Source organism: Jaculus jaculus, chromosome 13 (genome assembly GCF_020740685.1).
Source record: "Jaculus jaculus isolate mJacJac1 chromosome 13, mJacJac1.mat.Y.cur, whole genome shotgun sequence".
In the NCBI taxonomy this organism is placed as follows: Eukaryota; Metazoa; Chordata; class Mammalia; order Rodentia; family Dipodidae; genus Jaculus; species Jaculus jaculus.
The window spans coordinates 61,416,010-61,430,468 of NC_059114.1; positions in this window are offsets into that span (position 1 = coordinate 61,416,010).

The window sequence follows — 14,459 nt, forward strand, 5'->3', positions numbered from 1 at the left end:
ATTTTCAGGAAAAGTCAGTAGCAGAGGCCAGTAAGCTAGAAAAAGACCATAAGGGAGGGAGGGAGAAGGAAGGACTTAAAAGGAGGGTATTGTATATATGTAAGTAGATGAATGAATTACTGAGGGTGCAACGGCCTAAGTGAAGTCAGTGGAATGGATTGAGTAAAGGAAGGGTCGGATCAAAATCAAAATTTAAGATGTTATGAATAAGCCATACAGAAACTTCTACTTTGGATAATGGTCCTCCCAGAATTTGTCACTAGAAACATTTCAGTGCTAGGTATTTGGATACCTTCCAGTGAGTTGTTGGCCAGAGAGGTCTCTGATATCTCAGTACATAATAGGTCATTGCCAAGGCTCTTGTTTTCCCACCAAAACTAGTTGGCAATGTTTGGACTGCATGTCACTGAGAAATCAATCTTGAGCTGATCTAAAAACCTCCTCTCTGTGGACCAGAAAGCTAGAAAAATCTACACTGCATGCAGCCCCATTAGAGAGAGAAGTCACTGATGGTAGTAAATAGCAGCGCACATTGCATGCCCTAAGATTGGTCAGGGAGGCCAAATGTGCCTCCATGGTGAAATAGTGGCATATCTGTTATAGGAAGAATCAACTGTTCTCTAATTGAACTGGAGGCCTGCTTCACAGGAGAGAATACATACCTGGTAATGAAACCCTAATCAAAAGCCTATGGCAGAGGAGGTCATGATACCCAGGGGAGTAATGCTTGCTGGTATTTTGCTAAATACATAAGTTATGCTCACCAAACTGTCAGATAAGCACTTATATTAATGTTTATACCCATATATTAATGCTTCTCTCACTTTTGGCTAAAGAAGCTTCTCTTTTAAGATGGCAGTGAACTCTGGGATGACTCAAAAGGCACCCTAGTGCTGAGAAGAAGTGACAGTGGAGTGTTCAGCCCTGAGACATCTCTATCACACCTTTGAAGGCTCCGTTGAGGAATTGCTGGTGGAAAGAAAGTAAGATCCAAAGGAAGGATAGGACTGCTTACAATGCAATCTTCCAGACACAAAATGGCCTGCATATCAATGACCTTGCAGTGCCTGGCACTACCTACACAAGACCTTCGTAATAAGAGGAAAACATGGTGACATCAAAGTTAAAGAGAGACTAGTTGGGGAGAGGAGTAGATATGATGTATGATGGATTTATAAGCAGGAAGGTAGAGGTAAAGAGGAAATTATAGTGGTTTAATGTCTATAATTATGAAATCTACTAATAGAAATGGTTAAAAAGAAGTTATAAATATTTATACTCATAAAATATCACTATTATACACAATATAATAAGTAGATAAGCAAATAACTTACACATATGTGATTAATTGACTCATGCAGCTGTGGACCATAACCAGTGCCCAAATCTCCAGTGTAAGCTGGCAAATTTGACAACCAGAAGAGGCAATATGTAGTCTGGTACTAAAATCCAGCAGGTTCAAAAAGTCTTTTGTGCTTCTATTTTCTCAAATACTTCCAGCTAAAATACAGAGTATGTCAAATTGTCATCTCTTGAGGGTGTCTCTTGAACCACATGGTATCTATTCCTAGACATAAGCAAATATTTGTTTCAGTTTAAAACATTGATACCCTGAGAATGATTTTCTTTCTCAAACTTACTGGGATGTAACCAATTTTTTCATTAACTTCCTATATAAGTAATCTGAAGTATGAAGAAGCAAAAACATCTTCCTATAAGAATAGTAGTGGGAGACCTGTAAGCAAAAGGAAACTCTAATTATAACTGGACACAGCATTACAACAGCTGTAATCATAGCAGTTTGGAAGTAGGAGGATCATGAGTTCAAAGTCATCCTCAGCTACACAGTTAGCTAGAGGCCAGCCTAGGGTAAATGAGACACTCTCAAAAAATATCAAGCCTCTTGATCCTAAGACTTGCATACTTTTTACTCTGTTCTATCTTCTTCTGTGCAGTAACATGGAAGGACAATTCAATGTTCTCTGGAAAATGTTCAAACATTTTTTTTCTATATTTAATATTTACTAGCATTTTCCTCTAAATTATTAAGAAAAAATTCTTAGTAAATGAAGCCAATTTTCCAACACACATTTGTCAAATATATAATAGATTGACCATTGCAAGTAGAATACTACCTTTCATGGTATCCAATAAGATGAATTTTAGTGTTAAATATTTTGAATTATTTTGTTATCTCCAGAAAAGAATTTCAAAATAAAATATAAAAGGGATATATGAATATCTCCCAAAATAACTATGCCACTCTTTTACATACTCTGTTAGCAACCAGACATTAGCAGAGTAGAAAATATAATAGTAATAAAAAATATTTCAGAATGTATTCAAGGATTCACTTTGTTACTTAATTTAATGGATCAGAAAAAAGAATATAATGAATAAAAATATCTTAAACTTCAGTATTTTTAATTTTTTTATTAAATCTATTTACTTGAACAAAGCAATAGCAGTATAGACAATGGATAAACAGTCATGTAAGTTACTAGCATAGCTGAATGAGGATTCTCCTCACTTGAATTTGCTTCACTTTCCTCTAAGGATCCAAAAGCACTCAGTGTAAGTGGCAGCTTCTCTGCCTGTCGTATCTGAGCAGAAAGTCAATTTTTTTATGCCTGGTAAATGCTGGCAGCAGGCAGTTGAAAGCTGAAGTATGATAGAGGAGGAGGCCTGAGCAAGTCAGAGAGAGAAAGAGAGAGACAGAGAGAGAGACAGAGAGAGAGAGAGAAAGAGAGAGGAGAAACCAGAACAGCAGAGAAAAAACTGCAGTGATTGCATGAAAGTACATTTAGAGCCACTGTTTTCACACAGAAGTATTAGGTCATTTTTATGGTTGCAGGCCTTCAGTTCCTGGTACAACAGGACAAGAGTTTCATGATGATAAGCTTGGAAAACTACTAACTTTTTTTTATTTTAACTACCAGTGATTAAAACAAGAAGGATTAAGGCTCCCTTTAGTTTGAGAAATAAGCCTCACTTCAATTCTACTTTAGCGTAGCTTACAGTTGACACATCATATGGTGGTCTTGACGAGAGTTTCAAGATATTTTCAAAAACATTGCTGAACAGACTATCACTAGTCCTAAGATACAAAATTAATTAAAAGTATCAGTTCTAAAATCATTTTGTCTATAAGACCAATGTGACCTAACATATTTCCAGCATACTATGTGTCCGATTCTCTATAATTTGATCAGAATGAAACCAGATCTATCACAAATTGAAGAAAACCACGTAATTTGGTATTATATGTATTTTGTTGTGTGCAAGTGTTTAAGAAATACAAATACCAAAAAAGAAAGAAAAATACCCTTGACTTATAAAAACAGCATAAAACAAAGTACATATATCCAGAGAGAGAGAGAGAGAGAGAGAGAGAGAAAAGGAGAAAGAGAGAGAGCAAACAGCTAAGCTAGAGGGAGATAGGATTATATATAATGACAGATTGTTAAAAGTGCATTCCATTTCTGTATAAACCTTACCACTAAAACTGAAGAACCTTGAGCAGACATATGAAAGATCCATATGAATTATGATTTAGCTACCAAATCTAAGGTTATTACAAAACAAACAAACAAACAAACAAACAAACAAACAAAGAAGGTCCAATGGGACATTGAGTCACCATGCTGGAAATAAGAGGGTGGCCAGCTCCCTCCTGGCTTAACCTCATGGCACTGGAAAGTGTCTGGGGAGCTGCCAGGAGACAATAGTTAACAACAGTGTAAATAAGCAGGGGGCTCAGCAAGCTATAGACCAGCCAAGCCAGGAGTACACAACTGTTCACACAGCCTGTGTGGGTAACCAACTGCTCTACGATTGACCTGCCCAAGGGGAGAGAACTCATACCTGGTGCTGGAAACCAAGTTGGTATCTCATGGCCAAGAAACTTAGAGACTCCAGAGAAAAGATCCCAGTGTTCTCTGAATATCAAGAGTGAATATACATGACAAAATGTCTGTGAAATAACTATGCATATCCCCTTTAATACAAACTACTCTCACTCTTGGCGGGAGAATTTATTTTATTTTTACAAATGGCAGAGAATACTGAGGGGATCTAAGATCCACCAACACAATCATAGAAAATTGCTGACTGCCCACCAGTCTAACACCAGACCCAGGAGAGTCACTGCAGAAGAAGCCAAGTATGCCACAGTGAATACCAACAATCCTACAGTGGAGGGTTCTTGGGAAAAGGTGAGCAGGGGTTCAGGGAGAGGGGGGAAGGGGAACTAGAGATTAACCTTTTTTCTTCTTTTTTATTACTATTCAAAACATATTTTATATAGATGCATGATGTGTTAGTACCCTCTTTACCCTCATCCCCACCCCCATTCTGCTGGGAACTCTCCTCAGTGGGGTTGTAGTCATTTCCCATGGGACTGTGGGTACTACACTGCAGGAATAGCAGCCAGTTTTCTCTTGTTGTTTTTGGTAAGGGAAGCAATGTCTCTGGAGATGATGTCTTAACCTGTGGCCCTTACAATCTTTCTACTTCCTTTTCTACCATGATGGATGCATTTTAGGTCTACTTCAGTGATGAGCTCTTAGGGGCCTCTAGGTCTCTGCTTTGGTAGGGGTTGAGCATCCTCAGGGTCTGTCTCCTACACCCTAGTGCTGATTATCAGGTTCAGCATGGAAGCAGCACTCTTGATTATCTCCCCAATTCCTCTGTGGTTTCAGCTGAGGCTTGGATGAAGTGTGAGGGGTAGTTTATCTCCTCTGGTCTCACTACCTTCTGAAAAAGAAGAACAGATTCTCCAAAATGTGAAGTCAGCATTGTTTAAATGGGATAAGCATTATTAATTTAGGGAGAATTTGATGTATGTAACCCCGGTTTTACCAAAGACTAGTAAGAGCTTGACACAGGAGAGTATAATCTTTGTGTCCATAGTATTCTGACTTGGTTTCCAACTCCAGATATGAGTTCCTTTACACTGAGCAGATCTTTTAGCCAATCTGAAAGCTAGGTGTAGCCCACCAATGCTGTGTGCCAATATTGCACTGGCATGTTCAATCTGTGATGATGTTTGTTTCTGAGTAGCTTAGACCCCTGGGTGCTCAGACCTTTGTTGGCCACTTTTCCCCCTTAACTCATATAGTGCTTTCCAGCAGGTAGATGTGCTAACTATCTAGGGACTGGCTCTCTTCCAGATTTCAGCCAGGTCTTTCTGTGTTCTGTGCTGGCAGCATATGGTTCTTCCTATTGAAAATGGGACATCCTTGCTGATTTCTTTGTCTATATATCTGTGCTTTGCATATAGAAAAGCTATTGATTTTTGTGTGTTGATTTTTGTTACCTGCGACTTTGCTGATGAAATCAATCACCTTTAGAAGTAGATTTTGTTGTATAAACTGTGGTAAAACCATGTTTGGTGCATACAGATTTATGATGTGATGTTCTATTGTTGAACCATTCATTGATTAATAAGAAATGTCCTTCTTTGTCTTCTTGGAATCTTTTTGGTTTGAAATATATTTTTATCAGATATTAATATAGCAACACTTGCTTTTTTCTTATTACCATTTGCTTGAAATATCATTTCCCATCCTTTTACCCTGAGGAAATGTCTGTCTTTAGTGGTGAGGTGGGTTTGTAGAAGACAGCAGATAGAATGATCCATTTTTATGATCCACCCTGTTAATTTGTGTCTTTGGATGGGTGAGTTAAGACCACTGATGTTTAAAATTACAATTGTGAGTTTTTATTTAATCCCTGAATTGGTTGGGGTACTTTATAATTTTGTGCTTTCTTAGACTTTGTACTTTCTTAAGCCTGGTCTATTTTTGGTTATTGTGATCTTCTTGTAAGCTCTTGAGATTGGTTGTTTGACTCTTCTGTGTGTAGTACCCCCTGAAGGATTCTCTGTAGATTCAGCTTTGTGTTCGTATAACCATAGAGTTGAATTTATTCATGGAATGATTTCCTTTAACCATCTATTATGAGGGATCATTTCACTGTATACAGTAGCTTGGGTTGGAAGCCATAGTTTTTGAGACGTTGAAGTGTTCCATTCCAGGCCCTTCTGGCTTTCAGGGTTTCCATAGGAAAAAAAAAAAAAAAAAAAAAAAACAAGTAATTCTAGTGGAATTGCCTTTGCATGTAGGGAGTTGTTTCTCTCTTGCTGCGTATAGTACTCTCTCTTTGTTTTCATTGTTAAGGGATCTAATTATTATGTGCCTTGGAGAGTTTCTTCTTTGGTCCTTTCTGTTTGATATTCTGTTGGCTTGTTGTATCTGGATGGGCCTCTCTTTTGAGAGAAGGGAAAATTTTCTTCAATAATTTTATTGAATATGTTCTCTGTGCCTCTGGCCTGGATTTCCTTTCCTTCTGGTATGTCTGTGATCCAAATGTTTGATCATTTTCATGTAGTTCACAATTCCCTCATATTCCATTCACATGATTTTCTGAACTTAGAAAATTGTTTGTGGCCTCCTGATCACCTTCTTCTGTCTTGCCTTCAAGCTCAGAGTTTCTGTCTTCCACAGACAGTTTGACTGTGTTAGTGAGGGCTCTAGAGAAGTTTCAAAAACCTCTAGTTGAGTTTTTTCTGTTGTGTTATTTTGCATTGTGTCTATCTCTTTTTTCAGGCATAATTTCAGTTAGAGGTCTGATTTTCTTGATGCTTCCTGGTATTCATTCTTGCATTTGATCATGTCTTCATTAAGCTTAGTCAGCTGGTTATTGAGATCATTCATTTGTTGACTCACCTCCAATTCATTTATATCTCTTTTGAGGCCTCTATGGCTTTCTTCAATTAAGTTAAAGCCAGTGACAAACACTGAGTGCTTCAAGAGACAATTCTGTTCAGTTTCTTTTATGCAATTGTTGGTATTTTTGATGGCTTGCTTCCATTTCAGCAACTCTTTTGATCAGGGTCATATTGGTTGTTGTGTTTTCATTTTGGGATTCAATTTCTCTATAATTTAATTAGAACCTTGCATTGTGGGAATAGGCATCCTTGGTGGAGATCTCTGAGTTTTCTGACTTTCATTGGTTTTTATGAATTATGGTCTACCCTTCTTGGGGAAACATTTTATTTTACTGAGAGTGAACCAAGTACTTCTCCTTATAGGCTCTCAAGCGAGTGTTCTATTTTAAATGTGAATTGGATTAGTGTATGATTGTACTATGGGGTGCAGATGTGCACATTGTGCAGATTGAAAGTACATCAAAAGTAGCTGGGAAACTGGGAGTTGGGGAGCTGGGAGCTCTGGCCTACTGACTCCATTTGTACACACTCTTTAGCAAACAGAGATCAGCAGTTGGGGAGCCAGGACCCCAGAAGCTGGAGAGCCAGAGATAAGAGGCCAGCTCCTACAGTGGCCTGTGTACCCTTTATTTCATGGGAATAGGGATATGGGTACCCATGGGCCAGTCAGTTAGGAAACCAGAGCAAAAGACCTGCTTCCATTTCCCACATAGAGGTACCAGGCCACCCTAAACCAGCATCAGTGGTACTGGGACCAAGGAACTGACTAGGATCTCTGGCCTACTCTCTCAGTTCATAAACCGTCTGGATCAGGGTATTTGGGATTTGGGGACCCAGAGGCAATTCATTCAGAAAGGTAGAGCAAGCGGTCTGTTTCAGCAGCAAGCTCACAGGGTCCAGGAAGTCCCAAGCCAGCAGCAGGGAAACTGAACCAAGGAACTAGGAAATAGAGTGGGAGCAGACAGGGAGATCTAGCTTTGAGTTAAATCTTTTATAAATTTTTTTTTTTAAAAAAGAAGGTTCTAGCTAAAATATTAAACTGGCATAAAAACTTTGGTGGTGACAAGAATGACAGTACCTGTGGTTGCAGTTTGCAAATGCCAGAGTAACATCATCCTGGGGATACTGAGCAGAAGCTAATTTCCCTTAGTCAACATGTGACAGAACTGTGTGCTGGCATTACACCTGGGGCTGTGCTCATCCTTACTGAGCACTATGGGAGCAGGAGAGGGATTTGCCAGAGACAGCTAAGCACTGGTTATACTCTGTCTAGGCCTCTTTTTTCTCCATTCAGTTTCTGTAGGCAGAACCTACCAGAAATATGTTATTACTACCATTCAGAAGAACTGATATCATTAACATGACACTACAAAACACATTTCTGAAGTTTACTTCAAGAAGCAGCAGCTGCAGAACTCCAGATACCAGGAAAATGAGATGGTGGACAGGGAGAAAGAAATTAGGAAGGAGAGCAGTGCCTATTTTCAACCAGAAAGCTGTGGGCTCATAAATTTTACCAGAAATCCAAGCTGTCCCTTAGCTTCAAGGCTACATATAATCCACCTTTTCTTTAGCAAATGGAATTTTCTCCCACAAATTAATGTTCTAAATTTCTTACCAAGAGCCTAGTTAGATAACTGATACATTTATAAATGCATATTCAGATATTTGTGTATTTTTTAAGAAGAGTCTAAAATCAGGAAAGCTTCTCTACACTGAAAAGCTTAAGACCATATCCTGTTCAATAAATGGTACAGGAGAAAATGATCAGTCATTTTCAGAATAGCATTTACACAAAAGTCTAAGTCTATCCAAACAACCCCAAAGAGACTAGCATATGTAAAAAGTGACCTTAAGCAGTCATAGTGACACACACCTTTAATCTCACCACTCTGGGGAAGTTGATATAGGAGTTAAAGGCCAGCCTGAGACTACCTAGTGAATACCAGGTCAGCCTTGCCTAGAGTGAGACACACCTTGAAAAGAAAAAGTGAACTTAAAAGTTAATGAATTTTTATCTCTAATGAATTAAGGGAAGCTGAGGCATGGCTAGTATTGCACAATTGTAATCCCTCTGCTTGGAAAAATTAAGATCAAGAGCCCTGGGCTAGCCTGGGCTACATAGTGAGAAATTGACACAAACAAGCATACACATTTATAAATACATGAGCAATTAGAATAGAATAAATTTGCCTGGCATATAAGGCTATCACATAAGTTTCCAGAGTCCTATATTTAATTAACTTTCCAATTATATAAGTTTATTGTGTTTAATTGACATCTTCATTCTTGGGCTATTGAATATTTACTTGCATTTTTCTTTCCAGTCTTAAGCAGTTGAATCAAGATTGTGAAAATCCATCATGTTTTAAACTCTATTTCAAAACTGATACTACTTATTTAAATGAAGAAATTGTTAACTTTTGATTCTTCAGTTTACTAACAATTAACTTTTGTCATCATCATCCCTTTTAACTTCTATTTCCTTAAGATGAAGGCAGAAACAATAGTGAGCAATGAAGAAGATTCCGGGGAAAACTATGAAGCTGAGTAATTTTTTCTTAAAGATTTATTAAGCTTCTAGTTTTTGTGTGACTTTCTTTCCAAGTCACTTAATTATTCTACAATTTGCTGAGCATTTTGATCCAAACAGTAGGCTATAACCTAAAACTGGAAAGATGGATTAAGACACAGTGTCTGCACTGCAAACTTGCATATCTAATAACATAGAGGTTTTGGAACATTGATAGATAATAATTGACAAAAGTGAGCAAGTCAAGCCAGGCATGGTGGTGCACACCTTTAATCTCAGTATTAGGGAGGCAGAGATAGGAGGTCTTCTGTGAGTTCAAGGCCACCCTGAGACTACATAGTTAATTCCAGGTCAGCATGAGCCAGAGTGAGACCCTACTTTGAAAAAAAAATTGAGCAAATGGATAGCATATCAGATGAAGTGTTCATATTTCTATATAATTCACTCAAGACACAGATTGTTGAGCTTCATGAATATTGCTTTATCATGTCATCCACTGCTAATAATGGCCATTAGTCAACCAGAAATGGCAACAAAAATTGAACAAACAAAATCTAACAGTCTGATTAGTTGCTGTGTGATGGTTAATCATGTCAATTTGATGAGATACAGAATCATCTAGATTAACGTGTGTGTGTGTGTGTGTGTGTGTGTGTGTGTGTGCTAGTTTCAATCAAATATCCCCATAAACTCATGTGGTTTGCATCATTGGTCCTTAGCTGGTGACAGTTTGGTAGGCAGAGCCTTTCTGAAGGAGAACTGCTGTTTGCAGGGCTTGCTTCCCAGTGTTACAGCCAGTTTCTCCCTTGCTAGAGTTTGGCTCACCTTTGCTCCTGTATTCCACCAGCTGAGGCAAATGCCATAGCCAACCTCTGCTTGGGCCATGCTTTCCAGTGCCATCAGGAAGCTTCGCCTCAAGACTATAGGCCAAAGTAAAACCTTTCCTCTCTTGGCTGAATGCTTTGTAGAAGCAATATAAAGGTAATTACAACAGTGTGCCTGTGAAGGTATTTCCAGAGAGGATTTACTGAGGTAGGGAAACTAGCACCATGCCCTGGAGGGGAGTCCTCAGCTGAACAAAAAGGAGAAAGCGAGTGTAACGCCAGCATTCATCTCCCTCTGCTTCCTGTTGATACCAGAAAATAAGATGCTTTACACTCCTGCTGCTAGGCCTTCCATGCCATGACTCTGTTGTCAACCCATGAGCCAAAATAAACCCTTAAATTGCTTTTATCAGTTACTTTGATGTCGTGATACAGTTTATAAGCCTTTAAAACTGGTTTGTGAGAGGAATATGGAAGAGGCTAGATCTGTGAGTTACTGAAGGCCTCGACTTTTGTAAGCAGAGACTAATATTTTACTTTGGTGGGAGTTTGGAAGACCAGATCTAGTGGAAAATATAGAGATAGACAGTGGAGGCTTGGCTTATGAGGTTTCAGAGGGAAGAACTCTATTTAAAATGGAACTGTTCATGATACTATTCATATTCATTATGGTTACATTCTGGCCATGCCCTGAAACCTTGAGTGAGGCTGAATTCAAAGGTAATGAAATTATTTAGTTGTTGGTGGAAATTTTAAGAATACATCTCAGGCTATGGCATAACCATTGCTCACCATTTAATACTTAACTCCAGTGTGGGAGAGAGCATAAAGATATTTAAAAAAAAAACACTGAGCATTGGCAAGGAAAAGAGTGTTAGCAAATATAAAGCTGCTAACATGGAGGGTGAAGATAAGCCAAGTATAATGTTTGAGGTTAGCACCATGAAACTTACATTCCAGCTCTGTACTAGCACAATGAGAGGAGCCCTGAGGTCAAGGCACTGCCAATGGAGACTTCACCATGTGAGAATGTAAATTTGTTTGAAAGGGAAAGTTGAAACTGAGAATGCCACCAAAAGGATACACTGCTCTGAAAGGTCTGCCTAGAGAAGTGTTTCCATTGTTTAAGGCCAAAGCACACAGAAAATCCTCCACAGCAGTGTTCCAAAGCAGCCAAGCTATATTTGGAGCTGGACGTGGTTCATGGAAGCATAATTCAAATGGTACTGATTTGACAGGCATAAAAGATGCAGAGGAGGACTGGAAAGATGGCTCAATGGATAAGGCTCCTATCTGCAAAGCCTAATGACCCTGATTTGATTCCCTAGTACCCACATAAAGCCAGATGCACAAAGTGGTACATGAATCTATAGGTCATTTTCAGCAGCTAGAAGCCCTACCATTCCCATACTCTTTATCTTTATCTCACTCTGCTTGCAAATAAAGAATATTATTAAAAAAAGAAGATGCTAGGTATACAGAGATCTGCACAAAGGTTCCAGAAACCTCCAAGTAATATATTTCAGGGTCAGAAATCCTGCAGGATGCCCTGATAGCCCTTTATATAAAGTTAGAAGTTGGAAGCTGGGAAATTGAAGTTCAAGTTAAAATGAAAACCCTGTCAGGATCAGGATGTTGGAAACATCAGGGCTATGGGACGTCTGCCAAGGGAAGCTGCTGGAACAGGGTAGAGCTTGCCCAAAAGAGCTCATATTTGCTATAGGCAAGGTTGGAGAGATAGGGCTTTAGATAGCTATTGGCACCAGATGATACCACCACAAGTCCAAGATGCCAAACATGGAGATACAGGATTTGGGGGTTTGCCTTGATGGCTTTTGGTCATGTTTTGGCCTGATATTTCTTTGCTGTGACATTTCTCCATTTTGGAATGGAAATTTATCCTTTTTTTATACTGGGAGTAAGTACATTGTGTTTTTTTTTATTTTATAGGCTATGATGGTTTATATTGATAGAACCAACAAACGCCCAAGATACTAGTCTGTACACATTTCTCTGAGGGATTATCTTGAATAGATTAATTGAGGAGGGAAGACTCACATTAGTTGTGAGTGGCACCTTGAGCTGAGCATCAGAATTCATTACTCTTATTCTATTCCTCACAGTAAATCAGATATGACCACAAGCCTTTTCTGGCATAATATATCTTACTTCAACTGTAAGCCCAAATAAATCCTTAAGTCCTTAAAATACTTGTCATGCATTTTGTCCCAGAAACAAGGAGATAACGAAGAGAAAGAGGCTCATAGATAAGAGATTGTTTACCACAGAAGAGATTATGTGTCTACACTTTTGAGGAGTTTTGGAACTGATAGAGCTTTGGGGAGTTTTAGGTATGAATTAACTGTATTTTTCAATATGAGATAAAGATCAGATTCCAGAGCCCAGGGAACAAATGTTATGGTTTTAAAATGATATTTTTGAGCTTTTTGATCAGAGAAACCTATGAAGTTTCCTTAAAAAATGACAGATTTCTGTCAGAGTATTTGATGACCCACCAAAGGTTAGTGGTAAGACCCTATTGCTGAAGACATCATATGCAGCTGACAAGTAAAATGGAACGGCATGGCTGGAAGCAAGAAGAGAGTTAGTCCCCAGACAGTCAGCATATCTAGTGCCCGAAGGAGCTACATGGGCGACTGGGGGAAATGATCAATATCTGTCCAAGCAACTTATGGTCTAACCTAATTAGCAGCAAATAACCTGTTGTGATGCCCACCCAAGTGCAATAGTGTCACACATCCATGGTGGGGAACCAACTGTTCTTGATTTGGCTAACTGATCCCCTCAGTGGTAAGGGACCCATAGCTGGAGCTGGGAAACAAGTCAGAATCATATCCAAACATAAGCCCTCTCTCCAACATCAAGCTACCATCAATCATGGGCTACAAGAGGACCTACACCTATTAAACTCTCTATAAAAAAAGTAAGCATTATCTAATTTGTCCTGGTGCTAACTTACTCTCCACTGGAGAAACTGCTTCTCTTTTTCAGATAAATGCAGATCCTAAGGAGAGAGCCACCCCATCATACCTCAAAAGGGCCCCAGCTGATACTAAGGAAAATGGGCCAAACAAGCAAGGGTGCTGTTTTCCTGATGAACCAGATACCAGCACAAGGGGGAAGGAGACCAACACAGAGAAAAATCAACTCCTACCAAATCAGAGAGCCAGAGCCCCAGAGGCCCCCAATACCTCATCACTGAAGCAAACCAAAAATGAACCCAACGTGGCTCAGGGAAATTTTGCAGAAGAGGGGGCGGAAAGAATGTCAGAGCCACATGTTGGGTCATGATATGCAGAGACATTTATCTTACCAATAACTGTGGGCTAACTCCACAACACACAACCCATATACCTCAACAAGGAGGGGCCAAAGAGGAGGGTGTAGGTCACGGATGAGCCTAATAATGGTACCAAGCTGCCTGTATTTCCTGAATAGAAAACTAATAAAATAAATAAATAAATAAATAAATAGTAAAATAAAATTAAAATAAAGTGATATTTTTGTGTGTAAAGTTGACAAGGGGCAGATTTGTGATGGTTAATCTTAATTGACAACTTGGTAAGAAGTAGAGTCATATAAGAGACAAATCTCTGGGAATGCCAATGACGGCATTTCCAGAGGGACATAACTGAGGTGAGAGCATCCATCCTGAATGTGAGTGGCACCACCATATCGGCTAAGGGCTAGAGTCCTGGACTGAATGGAAAAAAACGGTAACGGAGAGCTCGTGTTCATCTGTCTTTGTTTCCTACATTCAAACACCGTGTTCTTGCTACTGTGCCTGCTCTGTCAGCAGGACTCAACTATCAAATTGTGAGACCAAAATAAACTCTTTTTCCTTAAATGTTGTCACAGAAACAAGAAAAGCAACTAAAACAATTGATGTAGTAAATTTTGAGCTTGCTTCTCCATTTCATGTCTCAAATTTTCACATTTTATTGTTCAGTTAGCTTATGTATGTCAGACAAAATCCTTCAGTATCTATTCTCTTCGATTTACTTGCATATGATTGTGTTCTATGTTCCTGTAATCCTCAGATTGCTTTTCTTACCATGTGACATGATATTATGTGTATATGATAATAATTTCCTCTATGATTCAATTTTTTAAAATATCTTTTTATTTATCTTTATGGTAAAGTGAGTGAGAGAGGGAAAGTCAGATAGAGAATTGGCATGCCAGGGCCTCCAGACACTGCAATCGAACTCCAGAGGCTTGTGCTACCTTGTGCGCATGTGCAACCTTGCCTGCTTGTGTGTCTGGTTTATGTGGGATCTGCAGATTTGAACATGGGTCCTTAGGCTTCACTGGCAAGTGCCTTAACAGCTAATCTACCTCTCCAGCCCAT